Consider the following 23,459-nt stretch of genomic DNA (forward strand, 5'->3'; position numbering starts at 1 on the left):
AAATGATTTACAGTAAAGCATATGTTACTTTTCTTTCAGCCCACAAAATTATCCCCCAAATATGGAATAGTGTTCAAGAGCCTGGGTTTGAGCCTAGGGCTTGTTGCTAATTAGCATTTGACTTTAAGATGGCTTCTTGAGGCTCAAAATTGCACTGAATTTTTAAGATGGGAATAGGTTCAGATAATGTTTAGTGTCTCTTGAAGTCCAAAGTTATTTTATTTTCTAACGTTTCATTTGGTATTTACAAAGTCCAATAAGACATGGGGAATAGAGTTAGGTAAGCCTTCAGTTCCATCCCCAGCTCAAGAAAAAGAAAGTTAGATCTAGGTGTCATTATTTACCATTATACTTTCCCATGCAGCAGGTGTAGGTGGGCATTAAGATCCTTCTTCCTCAAGGAGACAAACAGAAGCACAGAGACAGCAAGAGATTTGAGTAAGTTCCTGTAACAAAGAGTAGAAATAGCATTAGATAAAACAAAACAAAATAAAAACAGCTTTTGCATTATCCCACATATTTGAAAAAAAAAAAAGAAATAGTATTAGATCAGGTCTCCAGAGTCCAAGTTCTTTATTTGACTTATATAAGTGACTTATTTTCACAAATAGAGCCTTTTTTTTTCTCGTTACTCTGCCTGATAGATTCTTTTCAACTCCATCTGACATATTTTCACCCCTCTTTCATAATCCTTCCTATGTTCTTTATCCTCTTTTTTCCTCTTTAGACTCCTTTATGTGCTTACTATTTTTAACTTTCCACTTCTGTCTTACCCTGAGAGAAATACAAAAAAGAACTGTCTAATTATTTTCCTTTTTATAATATTGTAATGGTAAAAGCTAAAGTAAATACACATTTGGTGCCATATTTAACAGCATGCAATAAAGTTTACATTTTAATGGACCTTGAGCTAAATGAAAAAACATAAATCCTTTTTCCTTTGTTTTCCTTTATCAACTTTAAAATTCCACTTGGAATGACTCAGGGCTGAGTTTAGACTTTTTAAAAGTATAGTTGACCCTTGAACAGACAGTGGTTAGGAACACTAACATGACCCTCCATTTAAAATCAGGTATAACTTATGAATCCCCAAAAACTTAACTACATAGCTCACTGTATATAAAATGTGTTAATTACCTGCAGATGCAACAAAGAGTAGAAATGGAGAGAGAAATGGGAGGCTTTTAAGGTCCAACAGAGAAAAGAGAGCAATCAGAGAGCGAATTAGCTGCTCCATTGGTCCCTGCCAGGGTAGACACCTGCCTACAGGTGTATCACACCTGGGCTGGAAGGGGTATACTTAGAAGGAACAAAGTTTTCCTGCTTCTTCCTCTGAGCTGCTCCAGTAGGACCTTTGTTCTGTGTTCCAGTAAGATCTCAGCATTTCTCTCCAGCCAAATAGTAACCACTTAGATCAGCTGGTTAGAGCACAGTATTAATAACATCAGGATTATGGGTTTGATCCCCCTACAGGGATCTCCTTTTGTACTGACCACATTTTATGAAATATGAAGCATTGCACTTGGTTACAGGTACAATATATTTGTTGAAAAAAAATCCACATAAGTGGACCTGTATAGTTGCAAACCCATATTGTTCTGTTTGGATGATGTCCTATAAATGAATGCTAATTACTAATGTGCTCTTCAATTGAACATAATCTTTCAAGGTAAAAATGCAAACTGAGTGCTTAAATTAATTATATGCAACTTTAGCAATGGACACACCTAATGGAAGAAGAATTATGTATTATTAAAATAACACAGAAGGGTGAAGATATGAAGGGAGAGAAAGTAGCAAAATTCAGGAAGTAAAGAAACAGTGTCACATAACATTAACATGCGTTTGTTCTTTTGAGTTCTTGGTGATTGTTTCCTTTTGGATCCTATCATTTAAGAAGGCTCTCAAATTTTAGGGGATCAGTATACCCTGCAGAGTCGTTAAAATACATATTGCTGGAGCACAGAATGGAGAAGACAAGTAATGACTCTACAGCATCTTACTACACTGGTAGTGAATGTAATGGGGGGACTTGATAATATGGGTGAATGTTGAAGAAACATATTGCTGAGTTTCTGGTTCAATAGGTCTGGAGTGAAAGTTGATAGAACTGCCTTTCCAATTAATTCACATGGGATACTGATGCTATTAGTGAAAAGAACATACTTTTGAGAACTCATTTGTTTGGGTTAGATAGTGTCTTCTATCTTAGGAGAAAATATTTCTAGAAGCAGTTCCGGTTCTGCCTTCAAGATTATACTTCTGTATTTTTTTCTGGACTAAGATAACATGAGTTCTCTTTTTAGATGTGTTTTATTATCACAATTTAACTGTTTTTAGTGATATCTTTGTGCAGGGGTCAAAGCTTTCTTTAAATTCTGGTTTGATAAAGTAACAAAGGCAGGCTGGCTGGAAATGCATATACAAATAGAATCTGCAATCACTTATAACATTATAGGAAATATCTGAGATACACTAGCAGAGTACCCAGAGAAAAGTCCTGCTGCTTCACAAACCTGCACTCATTCCAGACCCTTGACAAGACCAGCAGAACATAAGAATTATAACAGAGACGCATAGACATACACATTATAACACCATGATTTGGAAAATTCCCCACAAGTATATAATATGAAAATCATAATGGTATAGAGGTAACATCATGTAGATTGCTGAAATGTTGAACCATTTATTCATTTTAGTCAATGTAATTGGAATAACTTGTTACAATAAAATAAGATTTATTCATATAGTAATTTGATGACTGTGTATAACATAAGAATTCCTTAAAGTATTTATTTGGAAATTTTATATCTAGGGCTCTTAGTTTACTGGGAGTAGATAGGCTTAATGAAATAAAAGTTGATTAATAATTCAAGCTCTTATACTGTTTGACTAGACTTTAGAATATTCTTATGGACCAGAACTTTAGAATATTCTATTTTCAAAATGGCCAAGTTTACTGTCATGGGATTCAAGCTTATCAATTTTTTAGTTTTGACAAGTCCAAAAAAGTGTCATAATTCCACAGTGATTTCTAAGGTGACAGGAAAATGGATAGAGAAAAAATAATTCTTTATTAGATGACAAAAATGCTACTGTAATAATTAAGCCATCTCTCTCTCTCTGTGTCTCTCTTTCAAGTTTAGGAAATATGTCAGAGAATTCAGTTCTTCTGAACAAGGCCTGCATTCAAGAGAGACTATTTTACAAGAGCCTAATGTAGCTAGACTTTTATAAAACTCTAGCCAACCTGTTGGGAAAAAAAGCACCCAAACCCAGTCACCCATAGCAAACCTATCCCACCTAATGGAGGTTGGGGACTGAGGAGTAATTGTGAGGTTCATAATTCAGAGGCATAGGTTAACACTGAGATCTAATTATAAAACTACAGAATGCATTCCTTCCCCTCATACCTTACCATAAAATTTAAAGGTCTATTTACTGCTTTTGCTTTTACCCTGGATATAATGTCTGACTATTAAGAAGTTACAAGTCATACTAAAAGGTGTAAAAGAAAACACAGTTTGAAGAGACCAGACAAATACCAGAACCAGACTCAGTTATGGCAGAGACATTTGAATTATCTGATCAGAAATTTCAAACAACTACGATTACTATACTAAAGACCCTTGTGGATAAATAGATAAGATGCAAGAAAAGAAGTGCAATACAGTCAGAGAGATGGCAATTTTAAGAAAGAACCAAAAAGAAATCATAGAGATTAAAAACACTGTAACAGAAATGAATTATGCTTTTGATGGGTTATTAGTACACCAAAAACAACTTAGAAAAATTTCTGACCTAAAGATAAATCAATAGATGTTCCCAAAGTAGAAAAGAAAAGAGAAAAAAAGATTGACAAAAAAAAAGGCTTAGGATTAAAGATGGTGGCATGAAAGGTGAGACAGAGGCCTCCTCCTAAAACCACATATAATATGAAAATGTAATTAATACAACTAATCCTGAAAGAGCAACAGGAAAGAGGACTGCGCCAGACTGCATACACCTGGAAAAAAGAACAGACCTCACGGAACAGGGTAACATACCAAAGCTGTGTTCCAGTGGGAAACAAGCCCTTCCCCAACCCCAGCTCACCAGCAGGAGGAAGGGAAATGGAATAGGGAGGGAGTGGAGATCTGGAACTGCTGAACACCCAGCCCTGGTGGTCTTCCCTGGGAGCACAAACCTACATTGCATGGTGCTTTGGTAATTAGTGGGGTTGGAAAGCTAAGACAGGCAGAATACCTGGAAGACTGAGATTCCAACTTGTGGAAAACAGGGATCCATACCTGGTTGGTTGCTCTGGGACAAAACAAAAGTGGCAGTCTGAGAAAATTCCTAACAGTGAGAGGTCTGATAAAAGGGCAAGGATTTCACAGAGGTTACTGCTCAGACAAAATTGTCCAGGCACACTCTGCACAGCAGGATGGGAGCTTTCAGGAGCTTCAGGTGCTCCATCCGCCTGGCTGGATATAAAGCTCCAAGGTCCCCCACAGTGATAAGTAGCCTGCTTCACCTTCCTCCTAGCCAGCCTGACTCTGGATCACAAACTGGCAGCCCCCGCCCTGGTGCCAGGAAAGCAGAGGGAAGCCCTGACCACAGCAGTTACAATTGCAAAGCACAGAGGCTTACATCTGTGTGTTCGGCCCACTGGTTCTGGCAATGAAGACTGGCATAGCAGCCGGAAAGCAGGAAACAACTCTTTCCTCCCCCCAGGCACCAACAATGCTCCCCTGTGACCTTCAACATTACTCAAGGTGTTGAGCAGCTCCAGAGAGTAGAGCTTCTGGGTACTAGAGGGTGCCACATACAAATATGAAACATCAAAGGAACATGGTTCAAAGCAAAATCCTACACAGACCAGAAAAAGAGTCAAATGAAACCAATTTCATGAACTTTCCTGAAACAGATTTCAAAATAAAAATCATAAATATGCTCATGAAGATACAGAAAAATATTCAAGAACTCAGAAATGAATTATGGTCAGAGATCAAATCATTAAGGAATACAATGGAGGATTTTAAAAGCTGATTAGATTCAGTGTAGGACACAAAAAATGAAAAATAAATGAGAGAAGAGGAATACAAAGAAGCTCAGGCACAGAGAGAAAAAAGGAACTCTAAGAATGAAAGAATATTGAGAGAAATGTGTGACAAATCCAAATGGAACAATATTCGCATTATAAGGGTACCAGAAGAAGAAGAAGAGAGAAAAAGGGATAGAAAGTGTCTTTGGGGAGGTAATTGCTACAAACTTCCCCAATCCAGGGAAGGATATAGTCTCTCAGGCCATGGAGGTGCACAGATCTCCCAACACAAGGGACCCAAGGAAGACAATACCAAGACATATAATAATTAAAATGGCAAAGATCAAGGATAAGGACAGACTATTAAAGCAGCTGGAGATAGAAAAAAGATCACATAGAAAGGAAAACCCATTAGACTATCATCAGACTTCTCAACAGAAAGCTAACAGGCCAGAAGGGGTGGCATGATATATTTTAGGCAAAGAAGCAGAAGGTACTCAAACCAAGAATACTCTATCCAACAAGATTATCATTTAAATCTGAAGGTGGGATTAAACAATTTTCAGATAAGCAAAAGCTGAGAGGATTTACCTCCCACAAACCATCTCTACAGTATATGTTGGAGAGACTGCTATAGATGGAAGTGTTCCTAGGCTAAATAGCTGTCACCTGAGGTAATAAATCCACAGTAAAGAAAATAGAACAATTAATTACTAAGTAGATGCAAAATCAAATCAACTACACCAAAGTCAGTCAACAGAGAGAAAAAGAGTACAGAATATGATACCTAATACATAAAGAAAGGAGGAGGAAGAAAAAGGAGGAGAAAAAAAAGAATCTTTAGATTGTGTTTGTAATAGCATACTGAGTTAAGCTAGACTCTTAGTAACGAAGTTAACCTTGAACATTTGGTAACCACAAATCTAAAGCCTGCAATGGCAGTGAGTACATGCTTTAGATAATCATGCTAAATGAAAATGGTCTGAATGCCTCAGTCAAAAGATATAGAGTCACTGAATGGATAAAAAAACAAGACCCATCTATACGCTGCCTACAAGAGACTCACTTTAAACCCAAAGACATCACACACTAAGAGTGAAGGGATGGAAAAAGATATTTCATGTAACTAATAGGGAGAAAAATGCAGGAGTTGCAGTACTTGTATCAGACAAAATAGACTTCAAAGCAACGAAAGTCATAATAGACAAAGAAGGACATTACATAATGATAAAGGGGTCAATCCAACAAGAGGATACAACCATTATAAATATCTATGCACCCAACACAGGAGCAACTACATATGTGAAACAAATACTAACTGAATTAAAAGGGGAAATAGAATGCAATGTATTCATTCTAGGAAACTTCAACACTCCACTCACTCCAAAGGACAGATCAACCAGACAGAAAATACGTAAGGACACAGAGGCACTGAACAACATATTAGAACAGATAGAACTAACAGACATCTACAGAACACTCTATCCAAAAGCAACAGGATACACATTCTTCTCAAGTGCACATGGAACATTTTCAAGAATAGATCATATACTAGGCCACATAAAGAGCCTCAGTAAATTCGAAAAGATTGAAATTGTACCAACCAGGTTCTCAGACCCCAAAGGACTGAAACTAGAAATAAATTATGCAAAGAAAATGAAAAACCCCACAAACATATGGAGGCTTCACAACATGATCCTAAATAACCAATGTATCAATGAACAAATAAAAACAGAGATCAAGCAATATATGGAGACAAATGACAACAATAATTCAACACCACAAAATCTGTGGGATGCAGCGAAGGCTGTGCTAAGAGGAAAGCATATTGTAATACAGGCTTACCTCAGGAAAGAAGAACAATTCCTTATGAACACTCTAAACTCACAATTAACAAAACTAGAAAAGAAGAACAAAGGAGGCCCAAAGTCCATAGAAGGAGGGACATAATAAAGATTAGAGCACAAATAAATAAAATCAAGAAGAATAAAATAATAGAATGAATCAATGAAAGCAAGAACTGGTTCTTCGAGAAAATAAACAAAATAGATAAACCCCTAGCCAGACTTATCAAGAAAAAAAAGAGTCTACACACATAAACAGAATCAGAAATGAGAAAGGAAACGTCACTACAGACACCACAGAAACACAAAGAATTATGAGAGAATACTAAGAAAAATTATATGCTAACAAACTGGATAATCTAGAAGAAATGGACAACTTTCCAGAAAAACACAACCTTTTGAGGCTGACTCAGAAAAAAACAGAAAATCTCAACAGACCAATTACCAGCAACCAAATTACCTAAGAACAAAAACCCTACACCACATGGCTTCACCACTGAATTTGATCAAACATTTAGTGAAGACCTAATACCCATCCTCCTTAAACTGTTCTAAAAAGCAGAAGAGGAAGGAATACTTCCAAAGTCATTCTATGAGACCAGCATAACTTTAATAACAAAACCAGGCAAAGACACCACAAAAAAAGAAAATTACAGACCAATATCTCTGATGAAAATAGATGCAAAAATGCTCAACAAAATATTAGCAAACTGAATTCAAAAATATGTCAAAAAATCATTCTTCATGATCAAATAGGATTTATTCCAGGAATGCAAGTATGGTACAACATTTTAAAAATCCATCATCATCCACCACATCAACAAAAAGAAGGACAAACACCACATGATCATCTCCATAGATGCTGAAAAGGCATTTGACATAATTCAACATCCATTCATGATAAAAATCCTCAATGAAATGGGTATAGAGGACAAGTACTTCAGCATAATAAAGGCCATCTATGACAAACCCACAACCAACATCATACTTACCAGTGAGAAGCTGAAAGCTTTTCCTTTAAGATCTGAAACAAGACAAGGATGCCCACTCTCCCCAATTTTATTCAACATAGTACTGGAGTTCCTAGCCACAGCAATCAGACAACACAAAAAAATAAAAGGCATCCAGACTTACAAGGAAGATGTTAAACTCTCCCTGTTTGCAGATGACATGATATTGTACATAAAAAACCCTAAAGAATCCACTCCAAAACTACTAGATCTAATATCTAAATTCAGCAAAGTTATAGGATACAAAATTAATACACAGAAATCTGTTGCATTCCTATACACTAATGATGAACTAGCAGAAAGAGAAATCAGGAAAACAATTCCATTCACAGTTGTATCAAAAAGAATAAAATACCTATCAATAAACCTAATGAAGGAAGTTAAAGACCCATACTCTGAAAACTACAAGACACTTATGAGAGAAATTAGATACCCATAAATAGAAACACATCCCGTGCTCATGGACAGGAAGAGTTAATATTGTCCAAATTGCCATCCTTCCTAAAGCAATCTACAGATCCAATGCAATCCCTATCAAAATACCAACAGCATTTTTCAATGAACTAGAGCAAATAGTTCTAAAATTCATATGGAAACACAAAAGACCCCTAATAGCCAAAACAATCCTGAGAAGGAAGAAGAAAGCAGGGGGATTATGCTCCCAAACTTCAAGTTCTACTACAAAGCCACAGTAATCAAGACAATTTGGTACTGGAACAAGAACAGAACAATAGACCAATGGAACAGACTAGAGAGCCCAGATATAAACCCAGATATATGGTTAATTAATATATGATAAAGGAGCTATGGACGTACAATGGGGAAATGACAGCCTCTTCAATAGCTGTTGTTGGTAAAACTGGACAGCTACATGCAAGAGAATGAAACTGGATTACTGTCTAACCTCATACACAAAAGTAAAGTCACAATAGATCAAAGATCTGAATGTAAGTCATGAAACCATAAAATTCTTAGAAGACAACTAAGGCAAAAATTTCCTGAATATAAACATGAGCAACTTTTTCCTGAATGCATCTCTTTGAGCAAGGGAAACAAAAGCAAAAAATGAACACTTTAGATGACATCAAACTAAAGAGCTTCTGTATGGCAAAGGACACCATCAGCAGAACAAAAAGGTATCCTATAGTATCAGAGAATATATTTGTAAATGACATATCTGACAAGGGGTTAACATCCAAAATATATAAAGAACTCACACGCTTCAACAACCAAAAAGCAAAAAACCCAATTAAATAATGGGTAGAGGATATGAAGAAAAAAATTCTCCAAAGAAGAAATTCAGATGGCCAATAGTCACATATAAAGATGCTCCACATCACTAATTGGCATGGAAATGCAAATTAAAATCACAATGAGATATTACCTCACACCAGTAAGGATGGCCAGTATTGAAAAGTGTAAGAACAACAAATGCTGGTGAAGATGCAGATAAAGGGGAACTCTCCTACACTGCTGGTGTGAATGTAAGCTACTTCAACTATTGTGGAAAGCAATATGCAGGTTCCTCAAAAAACTAATAATAGAAATATATTTGACCAAGGAATTCCACTCCTAGGAATTTACCCAAAGAATACAAGTTCTCAGATTCAAAAAGACATATGCATCTCTATGTTTATTGCAGCACTATTTACAATAGACAAGAAATGTAAGCAACCTAAGTATCCATCAGTAGATGAATGGATAAAGAAGATGTGGTATTCATACACAATGGAATATTATTCAGCCATAAGAAAGAAACGGATCCTACCATTTGCAACAGCATGGATGGACCTAGAGGGTATTGTGCTCAGTGAAATAAGCCAGGGGGAGAAAGACAAATGTCAAATGATGTCCCTCATTGTGGAGTATAACAATGAAGCAAAACTGAATGAACAAAATAGCAGCAGACTCAGAGACTCCAAGAAGGGACTAGCAGTTACCAAAGGGGAGGGAGGGGGAAGGGGGTGGGAAGGGAGGGAGAAGGGGTTGAGGGGTATTATGATTAGTCCACATGGTGTGGGGGGGTCATGGGAATGACACTGTAGCACAGAGAAGGCAAATAGTGAATCTGTGGCATCTTACTACACTGATGGAGAGTGAGTGCAAAGGGGTATGGGAGGGGCTCGATAATAAGGGTAAATGTAGTAACCACATTATTTTTTCATGTGAAACCATCATAAGAGTGTATATCAATAATACTTTAATAAGAAATTAATTAATTAACTTAAAAAAATGAAACAGAATATCCAAGAACTGTGGGACAATTACAAAAGTTGTAGCACATGTGTAGTGGGAATACTAGGAGAAGAAGAGTGAAATAACATTTGAAGCAATAATAGCTGAGAATTTCCCCAATTTCTCAGACACCAAATCACAGGTCCAGGAAGCTCAGAAAACATCAAGTAGCATAAATACCAAACAAAAAGCTCCTGAAACTAATAAGCAATAATAGCAATGCTGCAGGATAAAAGATTAGTAAACAAAATCTCCTTCCTTTGCTAAATACCAGCAATGAACAAGTGGAATTTGAAATTAAAAACACAATGCCATTTATATTACCATGCAAAAATATGAAATACTTATGTATAAATCTAATTAACTATGTACAAGATCTATATGAGGAAAATTACAAAATTCTGATGAAGAAAGTAAAAAAATTTTTTAAATGAACAGATATTCCATGTTACTGTACAGGAAGACTCAACATTGTCATGATAACCATTCTTCCAATTTGATCTATAGATTAAACACAATCCCAATCAAAATCTCAGCCAGTAAAAATAATAATAATATTTGAAAGGAAGGAAGGACAAAAGGAAGGAAGAAAGACTGAAGGAAGGAAGAGGCAAGAAACTATTGGAGGTGATGGATATGTTTATGGCATAGATTGTCATGAGAGTTTTATGGGCATATGCTTATCTTCAAACTCACCATGTTGTATATATTAAGTATGTATAGCTTTTAAAATACTAATCATACCTTAATAAAATAGTTTGGAAAAAAAGCCCTAAATAAATGGAAAAATATACCATGAAAAAAAATCTCATCAAATTACCTTGTGGAATTCAATAAACTGATTCTAAAGTTTATACAGGCAGGCAAAAGACCCAGAAATAGCCAACACAGTATTAAAAGAGAAAAATAAAGTTGGAGGTCTGATGCTACCCACTTCAAGACTATAAAACTTGATTACTACAGCAATGAAGACATCATGCAGTACTGTCAAAAGAACATATAAACAGATCAATGGAACATGATAAATGACCCTTATTAGGCCGACATATATATAGTCAACTGATCTTTTACAAAGTAGGAAAGGCATTGGAGCAAAGAAAGTCTTTCCAACAAATGGGACTGTAACAACTAAACATTCACATCCCAACATTCACATTCACATAATCTAAACATAGACTGTACATCCTTCACAAAAATTGACTCAAAATAGATCATAGACCTAAATATAAAATGCAAATGTATGAACTCCTAGAGAAAATCTAGATGATGTTGTGGATGGTGATGACTTTTTATATACACCACCAAAGGCACAATCCATAAAGTCCTGAATAGCTCGGCTTCAGTGAAATTAAAACTGCTATATGAAACAAAACAGTGTCTTTTTGCTCACAAGAGAATAAGAAAACAAGACACAGACTGGGAGAAAATCTTTGCAGATGACATATAAAAAATACAAAAAAGTCTTTAAACTCAACAGTAAGAAAATGAACAGCTAATTAGAAAATAGGCAAAAGGCAAAAGTATGGAGACAGTAAAAGGATCAAGAGTTATCAGGGGTTAGAGGGGAGAGAAGGATGAATAGACAGAGCAAAGAAGATTTTCAGGGCAGTGATACTATTCTTTATGACACCTAAATGGTGGGTACATGTCATCTTACCTTTGTCAAAACCCACAGAATGTACAACACCAAGAGTAAATTATAATGAAACTACGGCCTTTCAGTGATAATGATGTGTGAAGTAGGTTCTTTAATTGTAAGAATATATTGCTCTAGTGCAGGAGTTTGACAGTGGGAGAGGCTATGTATGTGCATGTAGGAACAGAGGATATATGGGAAATCTCTGTATCTCCATTAAATTTGACTGCAAAATAAATACTAATAATGCTCTAAAAATATTTTTTTAAGTTCTCAAGCCATATGTGTGTGTATATATATATATATATATACATATTCTTATGTGTCTGTTGTATATGAAACTGAAATTTTATTCCATTTAAAGAGCAACAGTGAATAAATGAAAATAAAATAAATTATTTTGTTTGTATTACTCTTACTGTTCTAAAATATAATTTGTATAGCAATAATAGTAGCAACATATTAGGTTTATTATAGCATATGGATAAGTAAAGGAATGACCAGATTGCCATTAGGAATAAGAGGGAGGAATTGGGAATACTCTTATACATTATCTGCACTACATGTGAAGTGGTACGGTGTTATTTAAAAGTGGATTTAGATTATATAAAAACATATTTTAAACTCTAGGGATAACACTAAACTCTAGGGAAAACTCCTAAAGAGGAGATAAAATGGAATCATGTAAAAATGTTCAATTAAAACCAGAACCTACTTTAAATGTGAAATGGTCTGTCTATACCAATATAAAATCTATTGTCAGAGTAAAAAGAATAAAGCCCGACTATATGTTGCCTACACTAATGTTACTTTAAATATAAGGACTCACATATTCAACAAGATGGATTGCTTTCTAGGTCAGAAAACACACTAAAACAAATTTAAAAAAATAGAATTCATAGATAGTATGTTATCAGAACACGAGGAAATTAAGCTGGAAATCAGTAAGGGAAAGATAGGAAAATCCCCAAATATTTGGAAACTAAACAGCACCTTTGTAAATAACCCATGGATCAAATAAGAAAGTTTAAGATAAATTTTAATGTATTTTGAACTAAAAGAAAGTGAAAATATACATTATCAAAATTCATGGGGGTGCAGTAATAACATGCTTAGAGGGATATATATTGAATTAAATATATATATTAGTAAAGAAGTAAGATCTTAAATCAATAACTGGAGCTTCCACATTAGGAAATTGGAGAAAGAAAAGCAGAAATCAACAAAACTGAAAAAAGGAAAACTTTAGAGAAAGACAACAAAAATGCTTGCTCTTTAAAACGTGCATAAAATTAATGAAACTCTAGTTAGTCTAACTAAGAAAAAGAGAAAATACATAATTTACTGAACTCAAAAATAAAGAGAGATTATCACTATGTATCCCATGGACAATAAGAGGATAATAAAGGAATGCTATGAGAAACTTTACACCCACAAATTTGATAACTTAAGTGAAATGAATCAGTTCCTTAGAAGACGCAAAACTGCCAAAACTCACACAAGAGTATCTATTAAAGAAAGTAAGCCAATAATTACTAACCTTCCAAAAATAAAGCAATCAAGGTCTCATATTTGTGGAATCTAAAAAAATTGAACTCACAGAAGCAGAGAGTAGAATGATGGTTGCTAGGGGCTGGAGTGGGGCATGGGGAAATGGGGAGATGGTGAAAGGGTTCAAAGTTTCAGTTGTAAGATGAATAAGTTCTGGAGATCTAATGTACAGCATGTTGACTGCAGTTAGTAATACTGTATTGTATTCTTGAAAAAATGTTAAAAGAGTAGCACTTAAGTATTTGTACCATAAAAGAAAATGGTAACTATGTGAGGTGATGGATAGATTAGTTAGTTTCATAATGGTAATCATTTCACAATGTATACATATATCAAAATATCACCATTTTTTGGTCATTTATACCTCAACAAAATATAGAATAATGTACCAGACACAGATGGGTTCACTGGTAAATTCTACCAAACATTGAAAGAAATGATCATAAATTCTCCACAATCTTCCAGAAAATAGAAACAGAGCAAACACTTCATTACTCATCCTGGGAGGTCAACATTACTTTGTAACAAAATCTGATCAAGACAAACAAAACTACTAATCAATATTTCTTATAAACATAAATTAAAAATTCCCAATAACTTATTAACAAATTAAATCCAAGAGTATACAAAAAGAATTATATACTATAACCTAGCAGGATTTATCACATGTATGCTAGTTTGGTTCAATATTTGAAAAATAAATCAATGTAATCACTCATAGCAGTTGGTTTATAAGAAAAAACATATGATCGTATTAATGGATGCAGAAAAACTATTTGGCAAATTCCAAAATTCATTCATGATAAAAACTCTCTGATGTAGGATTTGTACCCAAAATATACAAAGACTTTTAAAACTCAACACTACAAAACAAGCAACTCGATTAAAAATGGGTAAAAGATCTGAATGGCAACCTAATCAAAGAAAATATACAGATGGGAAATAAGCATGTGGGGAAATGATAAACATCATTTGTCATTAGGGAAATGCACATTTAAATAATAATGAGATACATTTGATAACCACTACACACTTACTAGAACAGTTTAAAAAAGCATACAGTACAAACTACTGGCTAAATTGCAGAGCAATAGGAACTCTTATTCATTGCTGTTGGAAATACAAATGGTATGGTCACTTTGAAAGATACAGTTTGGCAGTATCTTACAAAGCTAAACATATTCTTATGATATGATCCAGAAATTATATTCATAAGTATTTACCCATTGATTTGAAAACTTATCTCCACACAAAAACCTGTACATAAATGTTTCTAATAGCTTTATTAGAAGCAAACTAAAAGCAAACAAAATTTCCTTCAATTGGTTAATAAAAAAGCTATGATATATCTGTACAAAGGAATCCTATGCTGCATTAAAAGGAATGAACTATCAAGTCCCAGAAAAGATATGTATGAACTTCAAGTGCATGTTGCTAAGTGAAAGAAGCTAGTTTGAAAATGCTACATACTTCATGATTTCATTTATAAGACATTCTGGAAAAGACAAAACCATAGAGATTAGCCAACAGATCAGTGGTGCAAGGGACTCAGGTGGGGTGAGGGTGTTGGTGAATAAAACACACAGGATTTTTTTTGGGTGGTGAACTTCTTTATATAATAAATATATAATATAATATATTTATATAATATAATATAATATAATATATATAATTTAATATAATAATATATTTTATTATATATAATAATGTATATATATAATTATATAATATATATAATAAAAATATATTATATAATTATATAATAATGTTATAGTGGCTAGATGACCCTGTATTTGTCAAAATTCGTAGCACTTTACAGCAGAATGAGTAAACCTCAATGAATACAGATTTTAAAAATCTTTTACAGGTCAGAGAATCCCAGCATAGAATGCTGTAACAATAAAAAATCTAACTGGCTTTAGATGTAGGAAACAACCTGCCTGAGTTAGTGAAAAAGTTTTTGACCTAAGTAACTTTGAAAATGAATGGAATCTGTAAGACTAGTAGCAAAAGAAACTTTATGTAAGTACTGAAATCGAGTTGATAAAGTTGTTTCCTACAAAGGTATGGGTTAACAAATCTGACACCACTATACATATGTATTGGAACTGAACAGTTAAGTAAATGGATGGCACATGGTGGGAGCCAAGTTTCTTACTGTTGGAATAGGAGATTTTAGACAAGCAAGGGGAGTAGGCTTGAATGATCCATGTGGTAATTGATTATAGTCAAAGACATTAGCATAAATTTATCTTTTAGCTTGATGTAGATACAGATGGATATATCAATATAAATATTTCTAGATATATAAATGTTAGTATGCATGCATGTATTTATTTTCTGTTAGCTGAAAGTATGTAAAAGCTATGATGTTCTAGTAGCAACAAGAACACTAGCCCCCAGATTTTGGTTTCTAACACCATACTCTAAAGAAGGAGTCAAGGTCTCTGGACAAATAGTTCATTCTAGAACTGGAATGGAAGATGAACTGGGAGCTTTTTAAGCACCAGGAAGTACTTTAAAAAACAAAACCACAAATGATGGGAATATATCAAAGGGACACAGCAGCCAACTGAAAAATTTCCAATGATCAAAGTTAAAATACTTTGAGCAAAAAATAAGTAACATTGTATTATAACTTACACTACAAAATAAATATCCATGAATCCATACTAACATAAATAACTGATAAAATAAATGAGTGAGATGAGATAAATTTCCTATGTAGTAGAAGTGCAAATAATTATTGTAGATATTCCATCCTCAAGAAGGTGGACTTTAACTCCCCACTCCTTAAATATGGGTTACTCATAATGACTCCCTTCCAAAGAGCAGGAAAAGCAGAAAAAGAGTCACATTATAGTCAAGAAATCTGAGAAACACTTACTCAGGTCATCAAATCAGCATCACAGTGACTCATGTTGATATGCTCTCTTCATAGGATGTGGTGAGAATGCGCTTACTTCTGTGGTCTTGTTCCCAAAAACCTAGAACCACAGAGAAACATCTGACAAATCCCAATAGAGGCAAATTCTACAAAATACTTAACCACTACTCCTCAAAACTGACAATGTTATCAAAATGGAGGAAAATCTGGGGAACTGTTACAGCCAAGAGGAATCTAAGATGTGATGACTGAATATAATATGAAATCCTAAATAGGATAATAGAATAAAAGAAGACCATTAGGTAATGAGTAAGAAAATCTAACATATGGACTTCAGTTAATTATGTATCAATTAATTCACTCATTGTGAACTCAAACATCATACTATTGTTAAGATGTTACAAGGGCAATAGTGATACTCTCTTTACAACTTTTCTTCAGATCTAAATATATTCTAAAATAAAAAGTTTATTAAAGTTTTAACTTTATAGAAAAGTTGGATTTTAGATGTATAGATATGTAAGAGGCCTTATGCATCAACTAATTCAACTTCCTCTTCTTACAGCACAGGAAACTGATCCCCAGAGAAAGTTACTAAATCAAGATCATACAAGTTTAGAACTCCTTGTCTATTTATTAAGCTTTGGAACTATGCGTATTACTAGTGAGAAATTTCTTAATTTCTTAAGTTTCTTCAAAATTCAAAGTATGAAACATTACATTAATAAATACAGAAGAAGTTTCCAATACATCTTATAAGTCCTTTTAACATAATATGTTCATTTGAATTCTTCCTACTAAAGTATATTTTGTTAAATACATTGGGTTCAAGGAAGCTACAAGTGATTAAAAATCATGACCTTAGTATTACTTATAAGACAGAACTGTTTATTCAGAGTAATAGTGTTATAAGTCATGGTGCCCTCTGAGTCAATCTGCTCCAGGAACAACTTCTCGAGACAAGCCTAACTTTCAGAAGAGACTTCAAGCTAGAGAAAAGACATGAGTGCTCAAACATATCCTGTGCTTTAATTTTTCCTGCCAAATAGAGAAATATTTATCCTAGGAAATTATGACCTAGAAGAGTTACATTGAATTCCTTGTAGCAATTTATTAAGTCAATGACATAAATCTTTGTTAGTTCACCTAGTTTATGTTTCTAAATACTGTATACCATAATCGTACTAAAATAACCGAAACATGATTTAATGATGAAAAATAAAATTGGGTACATTAGAACCCAAGAAATGAATGAGATCTTCATTGAGGACCTCATTGGAGAGCAGAGAACGTGCTCTCTCTTCATTCAATACATTTCTTTTCAGCGCCTACTTTGACATCTTCCTTTAAATATTTGAAAAGTTTAGTTTCTATAAACAAAAAGAATAAAATGGCATGATACCCTTTAAGACCCATAGAAATATTAACTCTATTTTGATAGGTTAGCCAGTAGGTAAAGTATTCAATTTTGCTCAATTATTTCCATCTATTCAATATGGTCAAATGAGCTTCCTAGTCATCCTTCTCTCCATGAAAAAATAAATGGAGGGAAAAATTGAGAAAGTTTTACAAAGAAATAGAAGAAGTACATTATGAACTGTCATTAAAAAATAGTTCTGTACTTTCAATCTAAATATGATAGAGTACTGAGGTGCAAATAAGAGTTACTTAAAGAAATCATTATTTTTAAAGCCTTGAAAGAGAAACTTCATTTTTAGAGCTGCTTCAGCTCCTGTTTTTTTTTTTTTTTTTTTTTTTTTACCATTGTTTTATGATACAGGTTCTATAGAGTTTACATCTGGTGAAAAGATATCTTTTAAAAAATTCTTAGGTCCATTATGTTCACTTCTTTGGTAATAAAACTGCATTTCTAGGTGACTTAGGTGAACAGTAATTCTAATACTTCTTTTTAAAAAATTAAAAATTTAACCACAGAGTTCTAAACTTTTGAAATTTTTTCTGAATCTTTATGAAATCCATGAAATACTGTCCTTTTCTTTTTCCCCACTAGTGGTCTTTCTATTAACATTGTTCACTGGTTTGCTTTCTTTCTTTCACTGTCTCCTAGAAGCCTTGATTATTATGTCATCTTTTATGTTATTTTCTTAACACCAAACGAATTCTATTACTTCTCCCTCTCTCAATTTTCATTCATGGTTTAATCTAGGCATTCCTTCCTTTGAGATTCCATCCTTTCTATACTAGGACCTTCTTTCCCTTCTTTAATTCTATAAATCATCCTTTAAATTCATGGAGTTCAGATTACATATTCAGCTGAAGGACTTAAAGTAGCATACATGATACTAAATTTCGTTTTCATTTTTGCTCAACTTAATTTTTAAGCTGCATGGGCCAATTCTAGTACAGAGTGTGAAAATCTGTTGCATTGCAATTTCATGAGTGATTAAGTGGTTTTCATAAACTGAAACCACACAGGAAAAGAAATGCCCTATGAATGACATGACTTGCTTCTGCCATATCGTACAGATGGCTGATTGACAATGCTGAACACTCTTGAAATTGCCAGATTGCTAGGTAATAAAATTAAATGAATGCAGCACATGGTAAGGCTGGCCAGAAAAGATTGATGGAGATACCAAGTTGGAGTTTTTCCTTTCCTTCTAAAAGCCAAAGTAAAGTAACAACTGAAAATACAAAATAGCCTTTTCTTCCCATTGCTCTCTAACTGGAACACGGTTGACTAGCTTGTTATTATTTAAAGTCAAAATCAATCATTTTTAATGCTGTGTGTTTGTTTATGTGATGCATGTATATACAAACACACAATAAATATGATGTGGCTGATATGGGTACAATTAAAATTTCACCCAAATCTTCTCTCTATGATACAATTCCAAAATAATGTATTAAGGAAAGAAATCAAAGGTAAAATTAATCCTTTATTGCAAATGTGTTTTTTCTTTTGACACATTATTGTCTGTTTTTGGGACAATACAAGAATTAGTGAAAACATGAATTTGAGAAACTTAAAATGTAGTCTGTTTGTGGGATAGTCCAATATGAGATAGAGAGTAAATGCCTAAGAGAAGTATGAGGAAAAGATTGTGGTAATTCAGACAAAAGAGTCTGTGTGTGTGTGTGTGTTGGTGATTTGGTGAAAATTTAAGTTGAATCTGAGAATTCAAACATATGAAAATGGGGACATAAAGACATTTCTGTCATTTACTAGGACATGGAGGAATGAATACAAAAATAACATATAAGAAAAAATATTACTGGAATTCAAATTTTCTAAGAGGGTAGAAATGAAATAGAGTGGTGGAATTAGAGACAAGTTTGGGTCAGATCCTTTAGGATTTTCAATTTTTAAGCAATGAGACTAAGCACTATTCTGTGGGTCATGGGAAGATGATAATGCCTTTAAGGATAAAGGAGTGACTGACCTCCTTTATCCCTGGCATCAGGATGCAACTTTGACAGCAGTGGTAGGAATGGCAGGGAGGTAGTGAGTATGCATTTTCTTTTTTTTTTCAAGTGGCAGTGAAATAAAGATAATAAAGAGAGCAGAGACTTGGTTAGAGGGCCAGGGAAAGGTTTTTTCAACTCTCTTTTGGACTGAAAGGTATGAAGTCACTGTTGTCCTCAAATAGGTGTTAAGTTGAAATGTGTCACCATCAGATAAAAGATGGAAAGATTTAGGAAAAGATATCCACCAAGCAAAGGTAGTAATAGTCCTCTCATACGCAAATCACACATGCACGCAGATTCTCCAAGATGGCAGAAGGGAAAGAGTTGGACGAGATGAAGGAGGATGTTTCCATGTTGGTGGGAGAATCTGTGAATTTTCCCACTGCTCTCAGGTGAGTCTCTGGGTTGGAGGTGAGAGTTAAGAATGAACTAGAACCACTTTAAGTTTCAGCTAAATGGTACCCATTCCCCATTTCAAAACCAGAATTCTGAGGGCCTGCAGTAGAAGGAGAAATTTCTCAAGGCACAGTCGTGTGTTAACAATAGATTAGGAATGGCAAAGTCAGTGTCTTGGTCAGGGAGTTTGACGTCTGTACCCTGAGTTTTCTAAATCCTGAGCCCAAGTGTCCGTGGAAAACAGCTGAACCTTCTCTACAGGAGAGGTTGGAAGTTAGCTGAGGAGACATCATAATGGAAAATGCAGTGAACATTTGAAGACCATGACTGGGCCACAGATATCATAGCAGAATGAATGTGATAAACGCCATGACTAGACTTCATGATTTCTGCGACTGCTTCTGCCTCTCACCGGGACCACCGGGACCACTACCACCTCTCCGTGCATCTGGTGTTCACACTTCCAAAGGAAAAGACATAATTCATTCCAATGGAATTTAAGTGTAAAAATTATCAAAATGTGGTATCTGAGAAAGAACAGACCAATGTAAAAGTATTAAAAATAAGTAATCTCCAGCACTATAATCCACAAGCCAGCGAAATGCATGTTGTAAACAAATAACAGACCAGTGACAATACAGAGCTCCACTATGGGGAGACCACCAGATGAGGGAGCAAGTGACACCCCTGTGGAAGTCACTAAGGTGGCGCCCAACTGTCAGTGCGGGCCAGTGTCTGTGATGTTTGGTCAGCATCACACAAAGCACTGAGATGAGGCTTGATGGAAATGAGCATTGGGATACATACATCTTATAGAAGTTACAGTTTACTGCTGTAAATACAAAGGATACATTCTGAGGAACTCTCGCCAGGAGATATGAAGCTGGATGATATTCCATGAGTGGGGCTTCTCTAGCCCACTTAGTCCTCAAGGGAACCATGCTTTGACCGGAAGTGATGGTATTCAATTTTTTCAAGTGAGGTCCTGCGCTGATATAGGAAGCCCAAACTGGGTTTTACCAAATATTTCATACCCTAACAGCATCACCCTGAAACATTAGGATATTTATGCATAAGTTACAAATATTGCCTTTAGCAAATCACAACCCCTAGCTTCTTGATTTGGGGTTCAATGTCCATTAATTACTACATCACCTGTGACCATTTCATATATTGTCCAGAGATTATATAACGTCTAGGCGTCACACAAAGGATATCACCATTGCAACTATGTGACAGTGACCAGATGGCAACCGAGTAAATTCAGTACAAAGCCTTGTCAGAGCTGAGCACTCTGGGCCTGGTTAAGGTAAGCTATAGGTCTGGTAAGGCACAAGTTTAGGTGTCTCTTCCTTCCCTATGTGTCCTTACAATATCCTCCATCAGTTACTGTAAATTCAAAGGGTTCTGTCCTAACAACTTTGAGCTGTGAATGTTAATAAAATGCTTTGAGTCATTTCAACTTAAGTCTTAAAAATTCAAAATGTATATCCCCAAATAATTGAATTTTTCTCTACATTCCATCTCTCCTGCATATCCTTCCTCCCAAAAACTTACTTCTTTTGAAGAACATGGAAATCCATACATACCATTTTGTGCCTGTTATTTCTACCTGCTGATTTTCAGCAAACTCTTCCCCTTAATGATTTTAGTACCTACTACAGCAGATACGGATTTATATTAATAAAATCACATAATGCAAAAACACAGTATTTGGTATGTTCCTAAAACTGTATTTCATTTCTATTTTTGGGTCACCTTTCCATCTGAAACACCAAGTGTATGACATCACCATGATAGAATGATGAAACTCTCAGGAGGAGCCAGCCACAGCATTAGCCAGACTGAGAAGTGACACTCCCTCCCTGCTGAGCTACAGAGCCCCTTCAACACAGGGAAAATGTCAGGGGACTCAAAATGTCCATTTTTTATTGAGTTGAAATCTGATTTAATGTGGAAATTACTATGGTTAACTAGTTTTTTTTTCCTCCCAAGATAATTGATTTTTATGGTCAATTTTACAGTGAATCCTAAAGGATATGATTCAGGGAACACGGGAAGGCCATCCCTCTTCCCACAATAAAAATACACTTTACCATTTATTACATCTTTCATCTTCATTCCCCAGGTCTGTTATTTGCAGAAATATATGCTGTCCAGAGAATCTTATTTAACCATTCAGTGACATCAGTGATATTCAAAATCTAGTTAATGAGGTTACCTGTCTATCCCATCTCTCTCCCTTAATTTTAGTCCATCAGCTGAACACAACAGTAGAGGGTTTCATTTTTATCCCCACTTTGTTTTGTCTCATAAATTAAATCCTACTCTCTTTTCACTGCCCTTCACCCACACTTTCAACATAATTGAAATTGTATTATCTTTAATACAGAATATAAGGTTTATAAAGGCAGGCACTTTCTTTTTTTCTGTTTTGCTCACTGTTCACAGAGTAGAAAAATGCCTAATACCTAGTGAATGCTCAATAATAGATGCATGTCTTCCCAACTGGATTGTCAGTCAGGTCCATATGGCACAAATGATAAATGTTATGCACTTTAGTCACCATGGTAGAAAATTCATTTTGGAGATTAATACAGTGATAGTTCCAGCTTCTCACTGTTGGAGCCCCACTTACATTTCCTCCTATTAACTGCATCCCACATACTAGAAACTCCAGCCTGTTGTCAGTGTCCCAACTCCCTTCACACATGACATGCTTCTCTTCTATTGAATTTTTTTCTCCACTAAATCAAACACAAATCCATCCTATGTTTAATTCACTTAACAAAGTATTTGAAAATTAATTTTGGTAAAATAAATGACATTTCTATGTAATGAATGAATTTCAACCTTTCATAATTTTTGCATATATATTTGTATTTTGCATACTTTTGAATATTTCAAAATTTCTTATTCAATTTACCTAAAGCACCTCCCCCTTGATTTTATAAGAAGTTATATTATTCAATTTAATGTGTTATATTGACAACTGTGCTTTTTTTTTAACTCATTTAAATTTATTTTCTGGATATTTTTGAACATTTGCATAAATTATTAACCAGGATTCAAATTAATATTGTATATTATAAGTATTAATAAAAATTTTACTTCACACAAGACTCATCAAACTATCCCTTCCATGCAGCCTTGAATAATCTAAATGATTTTTGTGCAATAATTTTCATTCATATTTAATGAATAATAATACCATCTTGGATAATGAACACACAGAAAAGTTACAGTAGATAATCTAGGATATTTCAGAATACATTGAACAAATATTTTTATTAGACTATATAAAGATACATAGATATAAAATTATACACATTTACCATAGTACAAACTATAAAATTTATATTTTTCAGTATATTTTGTATAGTCCATAATATATATTATAGATTAAAGAAAATTTAGAAAATGAAAGTAGAATGAATAATAA

The 23,459-nt window shown here is 34.4% G+C and overlaps 1 long non-coding RNA gene across 1 annotated transcript in view; it reads right to left on the minus strand.

The window, feature by feature from the left end:
* Positions 1-332: 332 nt before the first annotated feature.
* Positions 333-23,459, minus strand: part of LOC140849797 (uncharacterized) — a 30,771-nt gene continuing 7,644 nt past the window's right edge. The window contains exons 2-3 of the long non-coding RNA XR_012131987.1: positions 16,193-16,292; positions 333-446 (exon numbers count right to left, since the gene is read on the minus strand). This is a non-coding gene — a long non-coding RNA (uncharacterized lncRNA). The remainder of the gene's footprint in view (positions 447-16,192; positions 16,293-23,459) is intronic.

Source organism: Manis javanica, chromosome 5 (assembly GCF_040802235.1).
Source record: "Manis javanica isolate MJ-LG chromosome 5, MJ_LKY, whole genome shotgun sequence".
NCBI lineage: Eukaryota > Metazoa > Chordata > Mammalia > Pholidota > Manidae > Manis > Manis javanica.